At 43.1% G+C, this 21,561-nt stretch overlaps 1 protein-coding gene across 2 annotated transcripts in view; it reads left to right on the top strand.

Annotated features, from left to right (window-relative positions):
* LOC136494710 (uncharacterized) overlaps positions 1-21,561 on the top strand; it is a 51,339-nt gene that overhangs the window by 29,612 nt on the left and 166 nt on the right. Inside the window, exon 12 of one of the 2 annotated variants that reach the window (XM_066490885.1) lies at positions 659-765. The gene's annotated coding sequence lies outside the window, so the exon portion shown is untranslated. Of the gene's footprint in view, positions 1-658; positions 3,111-21,561 lie in introns of those variants that run through there. The other variant, XM_066490886.1, reaches the window with a different exon arrangement.

Genomic DNA, 21,561 nt, shown 5'->3' with positions numbered 1-21,561 from the left:
CAGCGCCATCGATATTTTTATTTCAGTTGTCTGTTGTTCAAGCTTTCTATTCTGAATAGCTTGTGGAATGGTCAAGAATAACACTATGGACTGAAGCTATAATATGAATAGCCTGTGCTATTATAGTCAAGTATTACACTATGGACTCAAACTCATCCTGTAAAATCTGAGTTCCTGTTTGTCGAGCTTTCAATTCTAAGTTTGATGTTACCTTCCAGTCTAACTATACAGAGAGGTTCTAGCCGCCGGAAGGAAATATATGTTTCCTATAGGATCCAATGTTTTGAGTGAAGCAAGCCCACATTAGGTGAAGCTGGATCACTGAAGTGTTATGATTTAGCGACTGAATGGTAGCACAGGGCTGTCTATGTAGTAGCAATAAGTTGCAACCAGAATTTTGTGCATTGTTGTTGCTTTCTTATGAAAAAATTGTTCAATGACTATTTCTCAAAAGCAAAAGAAATCTCTTTACTTCAATGACTGTCTCTATTTCTCAAGAAAGTTAGGAGATCTAGATTCCTTCAAGCTGCAGATGTTGTGTTGCGCTGAGCAGATGTTGTTTCAGTGTTCTTTTTTTTTTAATATGCTATATTGTCTTATGAATGTTCCATAGCATACCACAGCATTATTCTTATTTCAATGTCTGTGGTCTGTGCAGGTTCTCCTCTTCTTTGTCTCGTGCTGCATCTCCTGTACCACATTTGGTGTTAGGTGACTTACATTCACGGTGATTTTTTATTCACTTAGACCAATTCCGGTGATCAGGTAATTGAGCTGTGCACTCAGATAATTCATAGTTTCAAACTCAGTTTGGTTTTAGGCTTGAAGGTTTTTGTTTGAGTTTGGTGTACCTGTATTAAATTTTCTCTGTTATTTTTAGGCTTTCAGATTAGGAATGAATGAATGTTCCTGCATACCAAGCTATCAGTTTTGTCTCATGCAAACTGATTTGGTCATAATAGCTTGCATTTAGGAGTGATTGGTGTTCATTGCGATACGAAATAATTTGCTAGGTTAGCCTACCTATATTTCCCTTAAACTACAATATATGACTGATGATTATGGATCATCTTTGCGGTACTTTTATGGCCATAGCAAGACCATACCTATCTCAACAAACTCAAACTATATGACCTTAGAATTCTAGCTTCTATCTAGAAAGAGCTAGCAGATTGTGACCCAATTCTTTCCAATAGGAAGGACACATACTATTTGTTTTATTTTCATCTCTATGTTTAGTTCCTTAGATAAATAACTAGGACGGCATTTAACTATACTGGTTCATGTTAACCTATCTGGATTTGCCACTGTTTAGTATTTGATCAAAAGGTTTTTGAACAAATGAATAATATAGTATTTGATTAAAATAATGTGTTCATTATGGTATACTACTTATTACCTGCAATTAAGAATTTTCCAAAATGTTCATTGCGTATTTTGAGATGACCTAGATGATCAGGCCATTTATCCAAATAGCCTCTAAATTTCTCTAGAAGTTTAGTTAGTGGCACAGACATTTTGAACAACACAGGAGGATTTTGATCCTCCAATAAGCAAAGTTACTAAATACGTCTTCCAATTTTTTTAGGCATTCCGACTAACTAGGAGTGCCTAATTCCAGCACATATCCTTTACATTCAGGGCCATAAATCTTCAGTTTGGCCTATTTTCTGTAGCGGTTTTTTTTTTTCATTATTGGTTATATACAGTGAATGGTTCGATATCATGTTGTAGTATAATAATAGCGCTAAGTAATAAGTATTGTTAAGATAAATTAGTTAGTGATAAATTAGATTAATCGTGTCATTAGCAACTGCTAATGGCGGTTCTTGTAGACACAGAGAGACGTCAGGGACTTCACTCAAAACAATTGCCCATTCTGGGCATGTATATATACATTCACTGTTCATCATTTCATCCATACATTTTCACATACATTCAACATGTTATTAGACATGTCGCTTTTCCACTTACGTTATGAGGAGACAAGAGAAGGAGTTCGCGAGAGAGGGTTGCTGGTGTCGTTGTTGAAGGACTCGTCGGAGACAAGTTCGCCGGTGTCGCTACCTTCACTGCAAGGTAAAGGATGACAACTCCATTACCTTCGATGAACTCCATGGTGGACACCATCGTCGATGTAGTGGAGACTTCAATGGTCAGAGGCCTTCAGGCTAGAGGCCTTCGCCGCCACATGTTGCAGAGCGTCGTTCGCCGTGCGCTCCACGACATCCACTAGCGGGCTCCTCCTTGTCGCTTCCTTGCGATACGCACTAGAGGGAGGGGCGCCCGTCGTTTGATGTGACGCCTGCTATCTCGACCGCTGCTCACCCTTGGGATATGCCTAGAGCATGGCCTGACGCTATTTGTCAAGACCATGGGCGAGAGCTCCGCATTGACTCTGCCGACCCTGCTGCGTAGCCTCTCCACTCTTCAACAACCAAGCGACTAAGGCCCTGTTCGCTGGGAGGAATTTGGAGGAATCTGGATGAATCTGGATGAATTTGTGAGAGAGTGAATAGTATTTTTCATCCGCGCACAGTGAAATCCGGCTGGTTTTTCAACTAGCCGAACAAGCCCTAAGAGATGTGGCCAGCTGGATTCGCCTATGATCTCGACGTTGCATTCCCGCCGGCCCTCCTTCGATCCGCCCGTACTCCTACACTGACGTGGCGGCCAATGGTCACCTGGGCCTACGCCGAAGTGGCCTCCCGTTGGGGAACACCCTCGAAGCCAGGTACCTCTCTTCCTCTACTATGGAGGGGGTGGTTCCCCGCCTCTGAGTGGCCTGGGAAGGGCCAACGGAGGTGGATCTATCGTTCTAGCTAGGCTTGCAGGAATGACCCTTGTGGCGGAGCTCGCCAGAGACTGCACCGTCAGCCAGCCTCTATGACAAAACCGTCCAATTTATACAAGATCAAGTACGGTTGTCTCTGCTAACACGTTGACACACCCATACTTTCACTCATATAAACCCGGTAGTCCGCCGAGTGTCCCGAAAGACCTCGGTAAATCAACATCACAACCAAGATCGCGTGATTAAGCAAATACACATCACATACACAGGGTTGCAGCGGAAATAATATTACAAATGGGTTAACAAATAATAGTACAAGTTTGGGTTTCAAAACTGATTAGTGAAAACAACATAGCTTTCAAATGATTACATTAATATAAGTTCCAAATATATGGCTAGCATAGTGACATCATCCGACAAAAGCATATAGATGAGAAGTAAGTATAGAATCACCGAGCCCACTGGTGGTTAGCCACCATCATCAACAGGTCGAGAACATCACCTGCAACAAGGTGGGATAAACCCTGAGTACTCGAATGTACTCAGCTAGACTTACCCGTCTTAAACCAAAATAAAGCGACACCAAGGATTATGCATGGCTTTCTTTAGTGGGCTAGCTGACTTGTTTGCGAAAAGCATAAGCTATCATGAAGAAACCATTTTAAGTACTTTGCATCATCTTTATTATGACCTATCCATCTAGGTAAGCACCTGTACTATAGCAATCACTTGATTAATCAATAACATCCAGTTACCAATTTAGATTTAGCATATCCCATATCATCCAGATAACCATCATTGTTCCATAATAATTACTACGATGCCGTAACTCGAGTCAAGTGCTCACTATCCAGGAGCGATGGTGATTCGAATCGATTCCTAACCAGCTGGTGATTTATTCCTTACACAAACCTCACTCACCCGCTAAAGTGAGATATTGATCACCGAGTCAACTTTCCAGGAATCTCGAGTTTGCCAGGAACCACATGTACCCAGGGGCCGACCGACTGCACTTTGGTCTTATCATCTCGCCCCCGTGTCCTACCACACCTGCTCCGGCACAGTGCGCTGCGGGCAATCTACTCGGCCTGAAAAATCTCCTAGCTTCGCGGTCGGAAGGTACTTTATCCGGCCAGCTAAATGTAAGGCATGCGTTCAACATGACTCGAGGCCCAACAACGGTCGGTCCTTAATCGACACAGACGGAAACTAACAGCACCCTAGAACCCTGTCTGGTTGCCTCCAACTTTTTCCGTCCGGTCTCCAATTATCCATCACACATGGTTAATTCCAGGATATCATTCTTTCCATAGCTAAATTCTTCCAGTAACCACCTATAATGTAGGTGACCGGATATCTCCGATCACTACCGGTCTAAGCAAGGCTAAGCAGTTATTCGATCCTGACCTAACAGGGTAAAAAGGTAATAAGGTAGGCAAAGATAGTAATAAATGCATCAACGGTTTCAATCAACTCCTACAACTTAATGCAACAATATATAACTTGTATATAGAAAGAATTGCTTTTATAAAGTAGGAGACTTAGAATGCTTCGGGGCTTGCCTAGGATCCGACACAAGTCAGTTCAGTTAGCTTGCACCATCCTGGTGATATCACAGGTCCTAACACTTGCTTAGCCCTTCCATCTTTCGGATAGATCCTACATACATCATCTTCGGGTTCGGCTCCAACATCATGTTCTTCACGTGGTTCATCTAGCGCACCTAGATGAGATGCAAGATACGTGTGTTTGAATGTGATGAATTGTAACACAAGATGCATCACATAAACATTCAAGACAAACACAAGATTATGCAAGACATAGACACCAATAGCTATTTAACTAACCTCACACCACTAACTATAGAGAGCAAGCCACTCACATAAACTCATATCAAGCAAACAAGTTATTCACAGAAATCACAGAGTCAAGGCTGCAACAGCAGCAACTAATTTTACTCATAACAGGAGTTGTACTAATCCAAAAGACATGCAACAAGACAATCTGGAAAGCTTATGGAATTTTCTACAATTCATCTTTAATCATCTTATCATGATTCTCAAGTTAACTAAGTCAATTATATCCATTTACAGAAACTGGTCCACAATTGACAGAAAGCAGTCATTTCTGAAACCCAACTTTAAACATGCATAACTCACAAACCACAAGGCCAAATACCACCAAATTTTAACAGCAGCTAGATACATGAATTATCTACAACTTTTGTATAAACAAGTTTCACAACAAAGCACATTATCATAAAGAACTTTGCTAGGTTCCCAGATCTGTCCAAAACCACATTTGCAAGAAAATAAATATTAACTTATGTTGCAAACACATAATTAGGCAAAACCAACTTTACCAACATGTCACACATAACTAAAGAACACCAGAAAACCTAGTGTCCATGACCAAATAAATTCTTTTAATGCATTTCTTAATTTATTTTAGATAACAAGGTGACTTAATGAACATATGTCAAAAGTATACAATAATTTCTACAAAAATTACAGTGGCTCACATATCCTCTCAATAGTATACTGTACAAATTTCACTCCATTTGAATATGTATAGCAACCTCTATGAAAAAGACAAGTTGCTAAAGCAAGAAATCATGTGAGAGCAAGATAAACCAATAACTCACTCATACTTCATCCAATACTCATGAAATTTTTACCACACCTCAACTATCACATGAGTAGCATGCCACAAAAAATTCACTTCATTTGGAGCCCTAGATCTTTAGTTATGAAAAAGACAAATACAACTAGAATTAAAAACCTAGAGGCATAAATATATTTTTACAGCTAAAACTTTAACTAAAACATGACATCTTATAGATCTACTGCATAGACAATTTCATAAGGATTCCAAAAGGTCCACATTTACTATTTTACGAATTTCCTATGAATTACTATGCATTTTCAAAGTTCTTGCAAAATAATCACAAACCAGTCCTTATGGCACTATTCACATGAGTCACATGTTTCGCAACTGGACCCAAGAAAGAGCTTCTAAATACACGTGAGTCCTCCTCCTTCAACCTCACGGAGACAGAGCAGAGCATCGGCTCGAGGACGTGGCCGGGCTCTGGGAATCCGGTGAGGAAGCGACCCTAGGGCAGCGGGAAGGGACCGCCGGCATAGCCGCGGCCAGCTGTGGCCCGCGCCTAGCCATGCCGCGGCCAGCTGCAGCAGCAGCGGCCCAGCGGCCAGCGCGCCGGAGGCATCAGCCTGCAGACGACCGCGCGACCGAGGAGATGGCACAGAGGAGCAGCGCGAGGCCAGGAAGAGGAGGACAAGGTTGGTTGGGGCGGCACGGTGCTGCTTGGTGGTCGGCCATGGAGCTCCACTCACTGTCCATGGTGACCGCTCAGACTGGAGAGCGGAGAGAGGCGCTGGGGTGGCAGAGGGAGTGGGGAGGCGAGTGACGAGGGATGAGTGAGCGCTCGGGCTCTCTAAATCGATGTGCGCGGCGACGTGGTGGACATGCGAGAGAGCGTCGGGCCACGCGGCGGTGAAGCGCTACGGCCGGTCGGCCATTGCTACTGTTCTGAAGATTCAAAAATGTAATACCACCTCAAACTTACGACTGAAGTTTGATTTTCTCCCCTCCATATCTCTCGAAACGATTAGTAATTTGATCAACCAATTAGACCGTACGATAGAGCTACATGAGTACAACAACTTTGATTAAGGGACCTAGGATTGATTCGGCCTATTTTGAGAGATAAAAGGCTGCAAAGTAGGCTACCTGAAACTGAATCCAGAGTTTCAGTTTCAAGTCGACTGAAACTGCATTCTTCACCCTCTTCTAACTCATAAACGGAGTGATGAAAAACCAAACCAATTGCACTGTGTCGTAGAGCTATATGAGGACGACAACTTTGCTTAAATAATTTTGGCCAAGTTCGACATGATTTGCAAACTAAAAATCACCAAAGGCAGGTACATGGAAACGGAATCGAGAATTTCAGTCATTCCAGACTTAGCCGATTTTCGAACCCTGAAAACAGCACTGGATTCGATCTTGCGAGCGACATTTGACTCGGCTAGGCACTAAATTAGCTCTTGATCCTTAAACAAAATTTGTTCTACCTAACATGAGCTTCAACTTTTATTTAATGTCCAACTTCAAAACAGGCGTAGAAGCTATAGTTCTACTTTGACCAAAGAAGGACCACGATAAAGCTTAAATTATCCTTTGTGATCCATTGGAGCATTTTCTTGGCATTTTCTCAACATGAACCTTTCATGACTTTTGTTCATGAGTGCAAGTAGAGTTGTTTGAGCAAGGTGGCAAGGTTTGATTGATGACCTACATTTCCATTCACTTAATAGTGCAATTCACGTATTTAGTAAAATCATTCCAATAAGGATATAACTTATCATTTCATGTGACTTTTTGATTCCAAACTTCATGAAACTTTTCCAGTGATCCATATAGATGGGTATTGATGTGAGACACATGAAGATATTCCAATAACACTAGCCAAGCATATATCTTTAAAAGGGCCTATATGTAAAACAAGGGTGCAATATCCGAGTTTAGGTTGGGGCTCATTTCCATAGGTTTGACCTTGACATCTTCATCGTCACTTAATTTGTCATGTTTGAGCTCAAACCCATAGCTTAACTAGTGACAAACACCTGGGGTGTTACAGCCTCCATGGCTAGAGCGAGGGTCTCGGCTTGAGCTTGCCATAGGAGGAGGACGAGGAGACACAAGGTGGAGACAATGGATTTCGGTGGTGGTGACATCCAGTCGCGACGACGGCAGCTGCGCTACAGCTACGGCTTGGCCCCGACCGGCTCTGCACTCACGGTGGTGGCTGGTGAAGATTTGGCTGTAGTGGCGATGGCTGACACAAGCAGTAGCAATGCACCGGTGGTGGACTGCCAGGAGGAGCGGTTAGGGTTCCATGAACCCTAACGGCTGCCCTTATATGTGCCATGGCTGCAGCCCCGCTTGGACTGAAATGGAAGCCCAGGCCCAGGTTGGGGCATGTCAACTCTAATGGATTTCCCTAGCTTGTTAGTTACTGGTCACACATTAGTACCGGCGACAATGAGATATGAAGGGAACTAGGAAGACATCTGGCAAGGAAGAAATTGAGGAGAAAAGGCAAAATAGAGTGGGCATCGACAAGGGAATGGATGGAAAGGTTATAGCTTGCATGAATCCATTTTGTTTTGGTTTGATTGGGAGTTTTGTGATGAGTATACTAACAAAGTTTTGAATCACAAAGAAAGAAGAGGTAAAGAACTGGCCCTACTGGCATGGAATAGAAGTTTATGAGGGGCTACGCATGGTGGACGGAGAGTTACCACCGATTTTGGTGCGGAATGGATCAACCGAGGCTGAGATAACCACGGTGAGTGTCGACCCAAAAGGCTTTAGTTAGTTAAAGGGCATATTGTACAAGTATATAAGGTTAGGAGAGTTAACATTAGGTGGTCAATAAAATCATGTAGGGTGAGACAGAGGAGCAAGGCGAAGAGGCTACAAGAATCGGAAGAATAGATAAAAAAAGTCAATGAATTTGAGCAGTAAGGGCATCAGTGTATGAAGATTAATGTTGTTCATGGTGATTTGTAATAACGAACAACAATTACCCAAAGGTACTGGAAGCACATAAAGTTTGTCATTGTGTGGGTGGGAACCGTTGAAATTTTGAATTGTTGTCAAGAGAATGATGAGCAAGAATTTGTGTTCAGTACACATGACATAGTGCTTCGAGTGAAATGTATAAGGATCTATAGACGTACACGAGACTATATTTGTGGTTTGCTAAATAAAATTTTATGATGAATGATAAATTAGGTCGTACAGTATTGGCGATTGATAATGAAGTATTATATGTGTGGTTTGAGAGTTGAATTTGGTGATAAAAATTACAGAATAAATTGGTGATATGTATCTATGTCGAGAACAAGAAAACAATATTTGACAAAAAAATGAAACGATAGGAAAAATTGAATGAACACAAATGTGTTGGAACAATGAATCCTTGAAGGTCCGAATGAAACAAGTGCTTCACCTTTGTAAAAAGAATTTGTATTTTATTTAATGGTTCTGAGTAAATATGTTGACAAAGGAAACCAATTTTTGTGATCGTGATCAATATTGGCAGTGGTGGATCCAGAAAATGGGCAAGAGGAGGGGGCTAAATAATAGAAGGCTAGAAATCTTACTAGCGATATACAGATGTAATAGATATAACAAAGAACATAATCTTATAAGTTGATATAAAAAACTTACTAAGCATGTCATAAAGTGAAACACTACCTTGGCATGTAGTCCTACATGATTAAGCAATGGAGTGCATAAGCAACATGTAAAAAAAAGCGATAGTATTTTGAAGCCTATTTACTTACACAAACTTTTGCAGCGCTACGGGAATTGACATTTACATTTATCGCATATTAGAAATTGAACAATCATCAGACTTACAGGAGGCGAGCTCCAAAAGTCCGGATCCTACAGGCCAGCAGCTGCCATGGAGATTAGAGAGGATAAGATAGGAGCGGAGGCCGCCGGAGGACCGACCAGCCGAGCCCAGGGCTTGGCTGCCAGCCTTGCCCGTTGCCGAGCCCGGGGCTGTGGCCGCCGGCACTGCCCACCAGTCGCCTGGTCAATAATGTCATCGTCGCCTCGTGGGGGTGCCAAATCTAGTTGGGGAGCGCCAAAAAAATTTGCGTTTGGGCCCATTAGAGGGCGCGTCCAGGGGTGACGTCCAAGACTCTATAAATAGCAGCTGTCGCTCTCCTTAGGGTTTGAGGTTTTGTTTAGTTCTTGATTTTCTCGTGAAACATACATTGTTTTGCTGCAACTGTGCCGCCAAGGCTGCTTACTATGAACCAAGGCCCCAGTTCTTGATCTTGTTCGCCTGTGACGATTAGTCCTTTCGAATAAAGGCTTGAACTCTTTCTCATTATCATAAGCCTCATATTTATTTGCAATTTTAGATTGCGTTTATCTCGTTCTTGCTTGTGTTCTCGATTCGCTTGTAGGAAAGCCTTCTCGGCGAGTGAAAGGACCTAGGATGCCGCCTAGAGGGGGGTGAATAGGCGTTTCTGAAAATTAACACCTTTAAATGCGGAAACAATTAGAAAGGGGAGTTTCCAAAATGGAAACTCCAAATCAAGAGTACTACCACCCCTCACAAGTTAGCCACAAAGTAAACAAGGTATAAAGAATATATATAGAAGCTACAACCCTGCAACACCAAGTTAGAACAGAGAATAAATATTTTCAGTGCAGGCAGGAAATACCGGACGTGTCCGGTATGAATACCGGACGTGTCCGGTATACACGATTTCTGCAGACCAGCCCTGAACTTGCTCCTTTCGATTTCTATCTTCAAACCAAACTGCAGGCACCTAATGGAGATGACAATATACACAGAGAACCTGCAGTACAGCTAGAGCAACACAAATATCAAATGAAATGCAAATTAAGACACGATATTTGTTTTACCGAAGTTCGGACTCGTTCGAGTCCTACTCTCCGTTGAGGGGGCTGCGGGTGACCCAGCGAAGGTCAGCCCTAGAGGGTACCACGAAGGTCACTCTAGCCGGAGTCTTTTCCAACTCCTTTTCCTCCTTCCACTAAATGATTCCGAGGCGGCGGAATCGACCGTTACAAACTTTCCGAAGCAACCACAATCTCTCGGTTGCTCTCCGGCGACGCCTAGCCGTCTAGGACCGAAGAGTCCAAGAGTAACAAATGCGAATCACGAGATTGACAATATGCACAAGTGCTCAAGTGGTGGCTTGCTCTCTTTTTCAAATTCTTTCTCAACCCACAAATTGATTTTGCAATTTGGATCACACACTCACTAAGAGAGGGTTTAGGAGAGTTGGCAAGGCTCAAAAACGTGTGTCTATCACAGCAGAATCAGCAGCCTCCAAAGGTGGAGGCTTGGGGGTATTTATAGCCCCCTTGAAAAACTAGCCGTTTTATAGCCGTTGCAATACCGGACATGTCCGGTATGCATACCGGACACGTCCGGTATGACTCACACTGCGCCAACGGTAACTAAGTTACAGTGAAGTTGTGAGGTGTCGGAACTCCCGAAGAATGCCGGGACTTCCGACTGTCGGAACTCCCGACTCAAGTCAGAACCCCCGACCCTCAGTAATTTTGAAAAACATGTAACTGAGTTAAAGTTAGTGAGGTGTCGGAACTCCCGACACATGTTGGAACTCCCGACCATCGGAACTCCCGACTTACGTCGGAACTCCCGACTCTCACGGCTTTTGAAAACTAGCCGTTGGCCTCTGGTCATCCATACCGGACACGTCCGGTATGAATACCGGACATGTCCGGTATGACCAGGACAGTGAACCCTCCAAGTCAGTTGAAGTGCGACACGTCGGAACTCCCGACCCATGCCGGGACTCCCGACCGTCGGAACTCCCAACCTGCGTCGGAACTCCCGACGAACCAACCCGAGAACAACAGGTTTCCGGCTGCTGGACAAATACCGGACACGTCCGGTATGAATACCGGACACGTCCGGTATTGCCAGACCAGCAAGTGATCAGTTAGCACTTTTGTCGCTCAAATACTCAAAACTCACATGGGTTGGCTTGAGCACTTATGAAACATTATCTATCAACATGATGCATCCCTCTTCATAGTACGGCATACCTATTAAACTCAAGATAAATGGAAATATGAATTTGTACCACTTGAGTTGTTCTTTTGAATTGATGCCGTCCTTTCCAATCTTCATCAAGTAAGGGTGCTAACATGTTGATGTTGATCTTTTCACTTGAGCATAGCCATCTTGAGCATGTGACTTGATTCCATTCATCAAGTTTGAATAATCCCAGATGTATCAAGTCATTTCCATCAAATACTTCATTATAGATTTTATCCTTCACATAAATATGACCATCTTAGCTTGATTAGTACCTCAACTAAATGCAAGTACTTTCTTCTTCACCCTAGCTAGGTTCTTCGGCCGCCAAGCCGTCGCTTGCCCTTCACCCTTGCTTAGTACCTCGAAGCCTTTCCTTGCTATCTTCACCATCTCAAGCCATCAAGTCACATCTTGTGTTGAATCATCCATTCATATGTATTGTTATCTTTTTCATTTAAATTTAGCAAGCTTCAAATATGAGACCATTCCATATGCAATCCCTTATGTCTCATTAACTAATAATCATGAGCTTGCTTTCACATAGTACATGGAAATCCCACAAGAAATAAGCCTTCACATGATTTCCATTTGCATTGTTGTCTTGTGCTTGAACTAGATTGTTTATACAACAATACATCATTTTGGCTTTCATTAAGTACCTTGTGAGATAACCTATTACCTGTTCATACTTAGCAAATGGGTTAGTCCTTTAATCACGTTGTCATTCAATCATCCAAAACCCTCAAAAGGGCTAGATGCACTTTCAATCTCCCCCTTTTTGGTGATTGATGACAACTTGATTAAAGCTTACAAAATGATATAAACATTTAAACTTTTGGGTTCAATGATTTATGAGAGGCTCCCCCTTAATATGTGCTTATGATTAGAATCCACAAAATGACCTCAAATGTCAATTGCACATACTAAAACAAATAGGAGACTCCCCCTAAATCATTGCATCCGTGGGGTGCATGTGTGTGTGACAAAGAGGAACCGTGATGCATATGACATGATATATCATACAAGAATAAATATAAAGGCATCACATCAAATATTTTCATTGTAGCATGCATAGTCCTTATGAAAATAAATATGACACATGTAATTCACACATAGCACTCATTACAAATTTTCTCAAGTCCAGAAACCACTGATATATATAGAAAAAGATCATGTCTCAAGAGATACATAGATAAAGCATAAGTAAGTCTCATCTCTCACATGATACAATCTATCTCAAATCCAAGATACATCAATGAAGCTCAGAAACAAACTACAGCCTGCAGGATACATCAATGAAGCTCAGAAACAAACTACAGCCTGCAGTACATATCTTCAGGTACAAAGATAAGCAAATGAAACTATCCTGAAGCTTTAATCAGTCTCTCTCCCCCTTTGTCATCTATCATCACAAAGGTCCAACAATGACATACTAAGGACAAAGGGGCTACAAGCTGTCACGGAAAGCTGAGATCACTCATCATCATCATCATCTCGACCAGCATCCTCATCATCTGAGCGTGCAACACCGGCTGGACGAGAACCACCCGCACCAGACGCGTCATAGCCACCAGTCTCGTAGAAGCCACCACCACCTGTCAGGTCACTCCACCAATCTGTAGCATAATCGTCTGCAGTGCTGGGACGTGGCTGAGAGTGAGTAGGCACACGAGCCTGAAGTGGTAGAGTGTCAGGGTGCTCAGGTGCCTGCTGCTGCTGCTGTCGCTGTATGAACTCAACATACTCTCTATCATATCTAGCCTGCTGCTGCTCCTCAGTCTCAGGCTCACTAGCTGCCTCATCTGATAGAGGAGACCTAGGAGGATCAAGCTCAAGATTAGAAGCAATTTGCTTCAAAGTCCAAGTGTCCTTCCTCCTAGCCTCCCTCTCCTTCTGCTGCTGGGTCTGGATGTCACGGCACATCCCAAATATGGAGCTAAAAAGCCTGCGGATAGGCGAAGGAGGACTGCCACAGCGTGAAGTAGAACATGAAGGAGCACATGGTGAAGGTGAAGCTCCTGCTGGTGCACCACTCCCAGGTGCATCTGCCTCTGGTGCTGCTGCTGCTCCTCCTGGTCCTGCTGGAGGTAACCCGGTCTCAGGCAGATCTGCAATAATCTTCAGGGCCTTGTGACTCTTATCATACTCAAATGTGTGCCCTGTCACCTGCTCAATCATATGCATGATATAAGGAGCAAAACCACAGCCCTTGAGGGGCCTCTCTCCAACACTCCTGATTTCGGACCAAATAAAGTCAAACACGCTGAAGGGCCGAGCATCAGGTGCCATCCTGTGGAGTAGGTTCCTGGAGTAATCAGCAATGGTGCCCTTGTCTCCACCCTTGCAGTCAATAGTCTTCCTGAACATCCTGTCCAGGTACCTGTAGGTAGGATGAAGACCTAGAACCTTCCCCACAGCTCCTTTCTGACCACTAGGAGGATACATATATGCGAGCTGCTCAGGAGGTAACACCTGCTCGGTGTGGATCCTGTCCCTCTGGAGATCATCCTCAGAGAAGCCAAGCTGGGCGGCAAAAACATCATAGTCAACACTGTACCACTGGCCCTCAAGCATCCAGTGCATCCGCCTCTCATCCTCCTCAACGAACAGAGTAGCATAGAACTGAGCTACTACCTCTGTGTTCCAGTCATGCTGGAACTCCATGATCTCATAAACTCCTGTGCTCTGGCAGATGGCAATAGCATGATCAACTGAGGCCTTCTGCAACTCTCTAATATATTGCCAGTCAATCCACTAAGACCTGGCAATTACTGGGTTCCTGGTAAGAATCACACTGGAGTAGAAGTCCAAGTGAAAGGCTGTCTGGAAGCGGTGATCGTACTGAACCTTAGGTAAGTTCCTCGGATCAACCCTTCGCTCATCTCTAGCCTTCCTGGTCATACCCTTTCCCCTGTAGTCAACTCTGGGAACATAGGAGGGCACATTGGGCAGACATGTCTCAAGAAGACCATAATGCATCCCCTGACCAGGCTGGTGCTGAACTGGAGGAACGGACTCCTCCTCCTCAATCTCCTGCTCCTCATCTGAGCTGTCACCATCTGATCCTCTATCAGTGCTCTTCCTCTTTCTTTCATCTCTAGACTCCATTCTGAACTCATCAGTGTCTGTGTCAGAAGAAGAGCTCCCGGACCCCTCTGCATACTGAGCTGCTACACTAGAGGCAGCCCTGGTGGACCTCCTGCTGGTAGGCTGAAATCCAGGATGCATATCCTGTCTCGCCTTCTTGTACTTCTCAAGTGCTGGATCATGCCTGTGCTTGGACCTCGGCTCCTGTCGTCCACTCATGGCTGCTGTCCTGTATCCAAATATTTCCAAATAATTTTAGATACATGCCCATAGCTTATTCTTGAATTGTAGTTAGACATAGATTCTTTTATCCAAGGTTTTACAATCACCTCGACACACCGTTGTCACAAGGTTTGCAAAACATAGATACAAAAGAAACTAAGCCTAACAAACCATTCAGATAGGATTGAGTCAGAGAACAGCAGGGAGTCTGCTCTGCTGGGCCATACCGGACACGTCCGGTAGCATACCGGACACGTCCGGTATGGGCGACTAGCAACCCTAACCGGGGTTTCTCGATTCAAACCACCACGGATCAATTCCAAACTTTGGGCATTGCTTCTATATCACCAATGTAGCATATTGACCGAAGGAATTTTAAAATCTTGCATTGACCATGTAGATCGGACGAGGTCCGTGATTAGGGTACCTTGAGAGGAGAGAAGATAGAGCGATGTGAAATCCAAATCCACGGGCCTTCAATTCTTGATCCAAGTCTTCTCCAATGCAATCTCCCTCTCTCTCTTTTCCTTGATGAGATCCTTGGTCGCCCTATGGGAGAAGAAGGGCGTCGGCTGGTTGGTTTGGAGGAGGCAAGTCTGTTTGGGCCGAAGGGGTAAGCTCTGTTTTTATAATCCCGCTCATACCGGACATGTCCGTTAGCATACCGGACACGTCCGGTATACGCGGGCTGGCCCAAATAATTCCAAAATGTGTTCTCACTCTTCCAAACCCTTTCTCTGTTGTTGCTCAGTCCAAAAAGGTGTATGATCTTGATCCAAACCGAGTACTATCACTTTTCTTATCAAATGCCATCAATTTATTTTCTCTTTTCCAAATAAATGGCATAAACAATAATTCGCTTGCTTGAGAGAGATAAAGTGAGACAAAGTAGATTGTGGACTTAAGAGAGCCATGTCATGTGTGATTAGCCAATCAAACAATCAAGGAGAGCTATAATCATCACATGGCAAGGCTAGGTCACAAAGACCAAGATTCAAATAGTTTTTCAAATTCACACTTCCTACTCATGCTAGTTAGGGATTTTTGAAAAACATCTCTCCTATGTCACACAAATGCACATTCTAACATATACAGGGCCTTAGATGCACTTACAATGTATGTATGTAAACATATACCTTTGCCTTGAGCCCGCAAGAATATCACTAAGAAGACAAGCAGCATGATGATCTTTATGTTGACCTCAATTGCCAAATAATCATGCTAGATACATTTTCATCCAAAGAACTACAAAGAATGCTAGATAAATTTGTTAGTCCACAATGGTGCAAAATGGAAATTTAGCTCCCCCTAAATAAGTGCTTCACGTATTTTGAATGACTTTTAACAAGCACTTTTATTCTAATAAGAAATTTGAGAGCCAATTTTTCATTTTGACCATAAACCAAATAAGATTGCCATAGTTAAAAGTGAGTTTAAGCGATGCTCACAATCCACTTAGATTTGATAAAACACAAGCTTCTGAGTAAGTTAGGGATATATAAAAAATATATGGATCAAATACTCAGTTGGAATACAATTAGTGTTCTGGTCCATGCAATACCGGACATGTCCGGTAGTATACCGGACACGTCCGGAATACACAGAACAGAAACACTGACTTCTGTCCCTGTCCATACCGGACACGTCCGATAGTAATGCCGGACACGTCCGATAGGTGAAAGACAGAACCAATTAAGTTGCTGCTTGTGATTCTTCATTTTAACTGTAATATTTATTTATTGTATACTTGCATCTCAACAAATAAATTAGTCTACTAGAGAGCTAATAAAAGCATCATATGGCAAACATGATGAATCTCAAGTGAAATTAATTAGCCACTTTCATTATTTCACAAATGTACTTATTTGTGAACTATAGAACATGAAATGAACAAGATGGCTATCCTAAAAGGTTTAGGTACGTGTTACCAATGGTGAGGATGAAATATATGAGATGTTCATCGTATTATCTTCGGGTCAACCATATAAGGGATTAAGATAAGAATTGGTTGATAGATTGAGTGAATATAGTCAAATTGCTTGCTCAACCACCCCGAGGGCTTCATCTCATCACCAAGTACCTACATCATTAACCTAAGCACACTTTGGTACCCAACTCTTGTTGGGTCCTTTTGAGTTAGTCAATAAGTGCTTAGGCACCCAAATGGCTTTAGCATTAGTTTGTGGTGAACACATCACCTTACTAGTGCTAACTCCATTTGTGGTCTTCCTAAGCATATCATTATAAACAAATATGTTTGGCTTAGGAGTTTTACCATTTGGGCATTCATAGCTTAGATGCCCCTTTCTTCTACAAGCATAGCATATGCGGCCTTTGTGTGCTCTATGCTTGATTTGCTTGTATGGACATCTATCAACCTTGTGGCCCATCTCATTGCACCCATAGCATCTTCTAGTTGCAACTTGGGCTTCCTTTCTTGCTTCTTTGTACATTGGGCATTTCTTGGTAGAAGCCTTTTGATTGGCGGCTTCAACTTTGTCGGCCCAACTCTTGTGTGGACACATAGCCCACTCATGTCCATACAATCCACAACCATAGCACATCCTTTTTCCATGTTTCTTGCTCTTGGTTGTGTTGGCCTTGCTTGAGATGTGATTCTTTTGTTGGGCTTTGGAGGAAGCAAGGTTTGAACCCTTCTCAAGCTTCTTCACCATGTTATCACGGTTATCTTGAGAAGGTTGTGCTTTCTCCTTACCCTTCAATCGAATCACATCTTTCTTTAATCTTTGCACTTCTTCTTTGAGCTCTATGTTTTCTATAAGATTTAGCTCAATCGAAGATTGGCTTGCTTGAGTAGCACATTCATTAGTACAAGAAATATTTAATTGAGATGGTGTACTAGTGAGCGGATGTGTGAGAGGTTGAGAGAATTTTACCGATGTAATCACAACCTCATGAGCCACCTCAAGCATGATGCTTGATTCTACTACTTTCTCATGAGAGCACTTTAGATGATCATAATTTGCTTGTAGCTCATTATACTTGCTTGATAGTTCATCTAGCCTTGCCTTGAGCTCAAAGTTTTCCTTCTCTAGTTGTGAAACACTAGAAGAGGAGTTAGTAACTAAAGCATGCTCAATTGACAATTTTTCATACCTCTCATTAATTGCCTTTAGCTCTTGCAATTTGGAGATGAGAAACTTTTCTTGATTTTGAAGCGATTGCTCTTGCTTCTCAATCTCTTCTTCAAGCTCATCATTCTTTTCAACTATCTTCATGATGATGAACTTATCTTTATGGTTGAGATGATCAAGGTTGTAGTTGTCTTCAACTTCAACATCACTCTTATCTTGATCATCTACTTGTGCTTTCTCCTTTTCTTGATCTTTCTTGTTATTCTTCTTCTTGCTTTTCTTGGCCATGAGACACAAGTGATGAGTATCATGAGATACTGAGGTTGACTCATCACTTGGTCGCCATCGGGCTTGAGCATCGCTGCAAACAGCTGCTTGCTGGTCTGCTGCCTCGGCCATACCGGACACGTCCGGTATGCATACCGGACACGTCCGGTATGTGCAGGTAGACAGCACGTCATGTGCTGCTTGCACCTCTTGCTTCGGCTCGGTACTCTTGAGGTCTTGTGAGGCTTCTTCGCTGTATGAAGACACAATGGACACACTTTCCATTGACTCGATCTCAAGTGCATCATCACATTTGGATTTTCCATATAAATCAAAAAGTCTAGTCCAAATGAGATAAGCACTCTCCGGAGGTGGTTGTCCATTGAATATTGCCTCATCTTGAACCTCTACACTTAATGTACTCAAAATGACATTAATAGCTTGAGCATTGAGTTGCACGCATATCTCTTCCTCTTTTGACAAATTTTTGTAGTTGCTCCAATCAACTATAGGAAGAGGTATGCTTGCATCCACAATATGCTCAACAAGAGGACTAATATCTCTAAAAGTATTGAGTACATTAATTGACCAAGGTAGAAAGTTTGAACCATCATTTTGGAGAAGCACCGGCTCCAACTCGATAGGCGTCGACATCCTTTTCTCACGGCGGTGAAGCTTTAGGTGAGAACCTCGCTCTGATACCAATTGAAAGGACCTATGATGCCGCCTAGAGGGGGGTGAATAGGCGTTTCTGAAAATTAACACCTTTAAATGCGGAAACAATTAGAAAGGGGAGTTTCCAAAATGGAAACTCCAAATCAAGAGTACTACCACCCCTCATAAGTTAGCCACAAAGTAAACAAGGTATAAAGAATATATATAGAAGCTACAACCCTGCAACACCAAGTTAGAACAGAGAATAAATATTTTCAGTGCAGGCAGGAAATACCGGACGTGTCCGGTATGAATACCGGACGTGTCCGGTATACACGATTTCTGCAGACCAGCCCTGAACTTGCTCCTTTCGATTTCTATCTTCAAACCAAACTGCAGGCACCTAATGGAGATGACAATATACACAGAGAACCTGCAGTACAGCTAGAGCAACACAAATATCAAATGAAATGCAAATTAAGACACGATATTTGTTTTACCGAAGTTCGGACTCGTTCGAGTCCTACTCTCCGTTGAGGGGGCTGCGGGCGACCCAGCGAAGGTCAGCCCTAGAGGGTACCACGAAGGTCACTCTAGCCGGAGTCTTTTCCAACTCCTTTTCCTCCTTCCACTAAATGATTCCGAGGCGGCGGAATCGACCGTTACAAACTTTCCGAAGCAACCACAATCTCTCGGTTGCTCTCCGGCGACGCCTAGCCGTCTAGGACCGAAGAGTCCAAGAGTAACAAATGCGAATCACGAGATTGACAATATGCACAAGTGCTCAAGTGGTGGCTTGCTCTCTTTTTCAAATTCTTTCTCAACCCACAAATTGATTTTGCAATTTGGATCACACACTCACTAAGAGAGGGTTTAGGAGAGTTGGCAAGGCTCAAAAACGTGTGTCTATCACAGCAGAATCAGCAGCCTCCAAAGGTGGAGGCTTGGGGGTATTTATAGCCCCCTTGAAAAACTAGCCGTTTTATAGCCGTTGCAATACCGGACATGTCCGGTATGCATACCGGACATGTCCGATATGACTCACACTGCGCCAACGGTAACTAAGTTACAGTGAAGTTGTGAGGTGTCGGAACTCCCGAAGAATGCCGAGACTTCCGACCGTCGGAACTCCCGACTCAAGTCAGAACCCCCGACCCTCAGTAATTTTGAAAAACATGTAACTGAGTTAAAGTTAGTGAGGTGTCGGAACTCCCGACACATGTCGGAACTCCCGACCATCGGAACTCCCGACTTACGTCGGAACTCCCGACTCTCACGGCTTTTGAAAACTAGCCGTTGGCCTCTGGTCATCCATACCGGACACGTCCGGTATGAATACCGGACATGTCCGGTATGACCAGGACAGTGAACCCTCCAAGTCAGTTGAAGTGCGACACGTCGGAACTCCCGACCCATGCTGGGACTCCCGACCGTCGGAACTCCCGACCTGCGTCGGAACTCCCGACGAACCAACCCGAGAACAACAAGTTTACAGCTGCTGGACAAATACCGGACACGTCCGGTATTGTCAGACCAGCAAGTGATCAGTTAGCACTTTTGTCGCTCAAATACTCAAAACTCACATGGGTTGGCTTGAGCACTTATGAAACATTATCTATCAACATGATGCATCCCTCTTCATAGTACGACATACCTATTAAACTCAAGATAAATGGAAATATGAATTTGTACCACTTGAGTTGTTCTTTTGAATTGATGCCGTCCTTTCCAATCTTCATCAAGTAAGGGTGCTAACATGTTGATGTTGATCTTTTCACTTGAGCATAGCCATCTTGAGCATGTGACTTGATTCCATTCATCAAGTTTGAATAATCCCAGATGTATCAAGTCATTTCCATCAAATACTTCATTATAGATTTTATCCTTCACATAAATATGACCATCTTAGCTTGATTAGTACCTCAACTAAATGCAAGTACTTTATTCTTCACCCTAGCTAGGTTCTTCGGCCGCCAAGCCGTCGCTTGCCCTTCACCCTTGCTTAGTACCTCGAAGCCTTTCCTTGCTATCTTCACCATCTCAAGCCATCAAGTCACATCTTGTGTTGAATCATCCATTCATATGTATTGTTATCTTTTTCATTTAAATTTAGCAAGCTTCAAATATGAGACCATTCCATATGCAATCCCTTATGTCTCATTAACTAATAATCATGAGCTTGCTTTCACATAGTACATGGAAATCCCACAAGAAATAAGCCTTCACATGATTTCCATTTGCATTGTTGTCTTGTGCTTGAACTAGATTGTTTATACAACAATACATCATTTTGGCTTTCATTAAGTACCTTGTGAGATAACCTATTACCTGTTCATACTTAGCAAACGGGTTAGTCCTTTAATCACGTTGTCATTCAATCATCCAAAACCCTCAAAAGGGCTAGATGCACTTTCAGCGAGGTCAATCTCGTTCGTGTGGTTGATAACCAACGGAGCAGTGGTGTAACGGTTGTGGGGGTCCGAATCAGTCTAGGTTCGAAGCCTAGATCGTGAACGTCGAGTCTCCACCAATCGACGCTATCATACCTTTCGGAAGATCGGGCCTAGTCTACATCAAGTGATATCAGATACCTTGTTGCCCGTTAGGTAGCGTACGGATCCAATTTATAAAAGAGGAAAACATGGCAACAGGAACCCAAGAAAACAAAGGAAAAGAAGTATGGTGCTTGGATCGGTGTAAGGAAATGATGGATTCATACAAAGATGGAAACGTGCGTGTGTACTTGAATAATATATTTTTGTATGGTGCAATTTAACACGTTTAATTTATCT

Source organism: Miscanthus floridulus, chromosome 11 (genome assembly GCF_019320115.1).
Source record: "Miscanthus floridulus cultivar M001 chromosome 11, ASM1932011v1, whole genome shotgun sequence".
Lineage (NCBI taxonomy): Eukaryota > Viridiplantae > Streptophyta > Magnoliopsida > Poales > Poaceae > Miscanthus > Miscanthus floridulus.
Note: the sequence above shows the minus strand (reverse complement) of the source record. Positions and strands in the feature narration are given on the sequence as shown.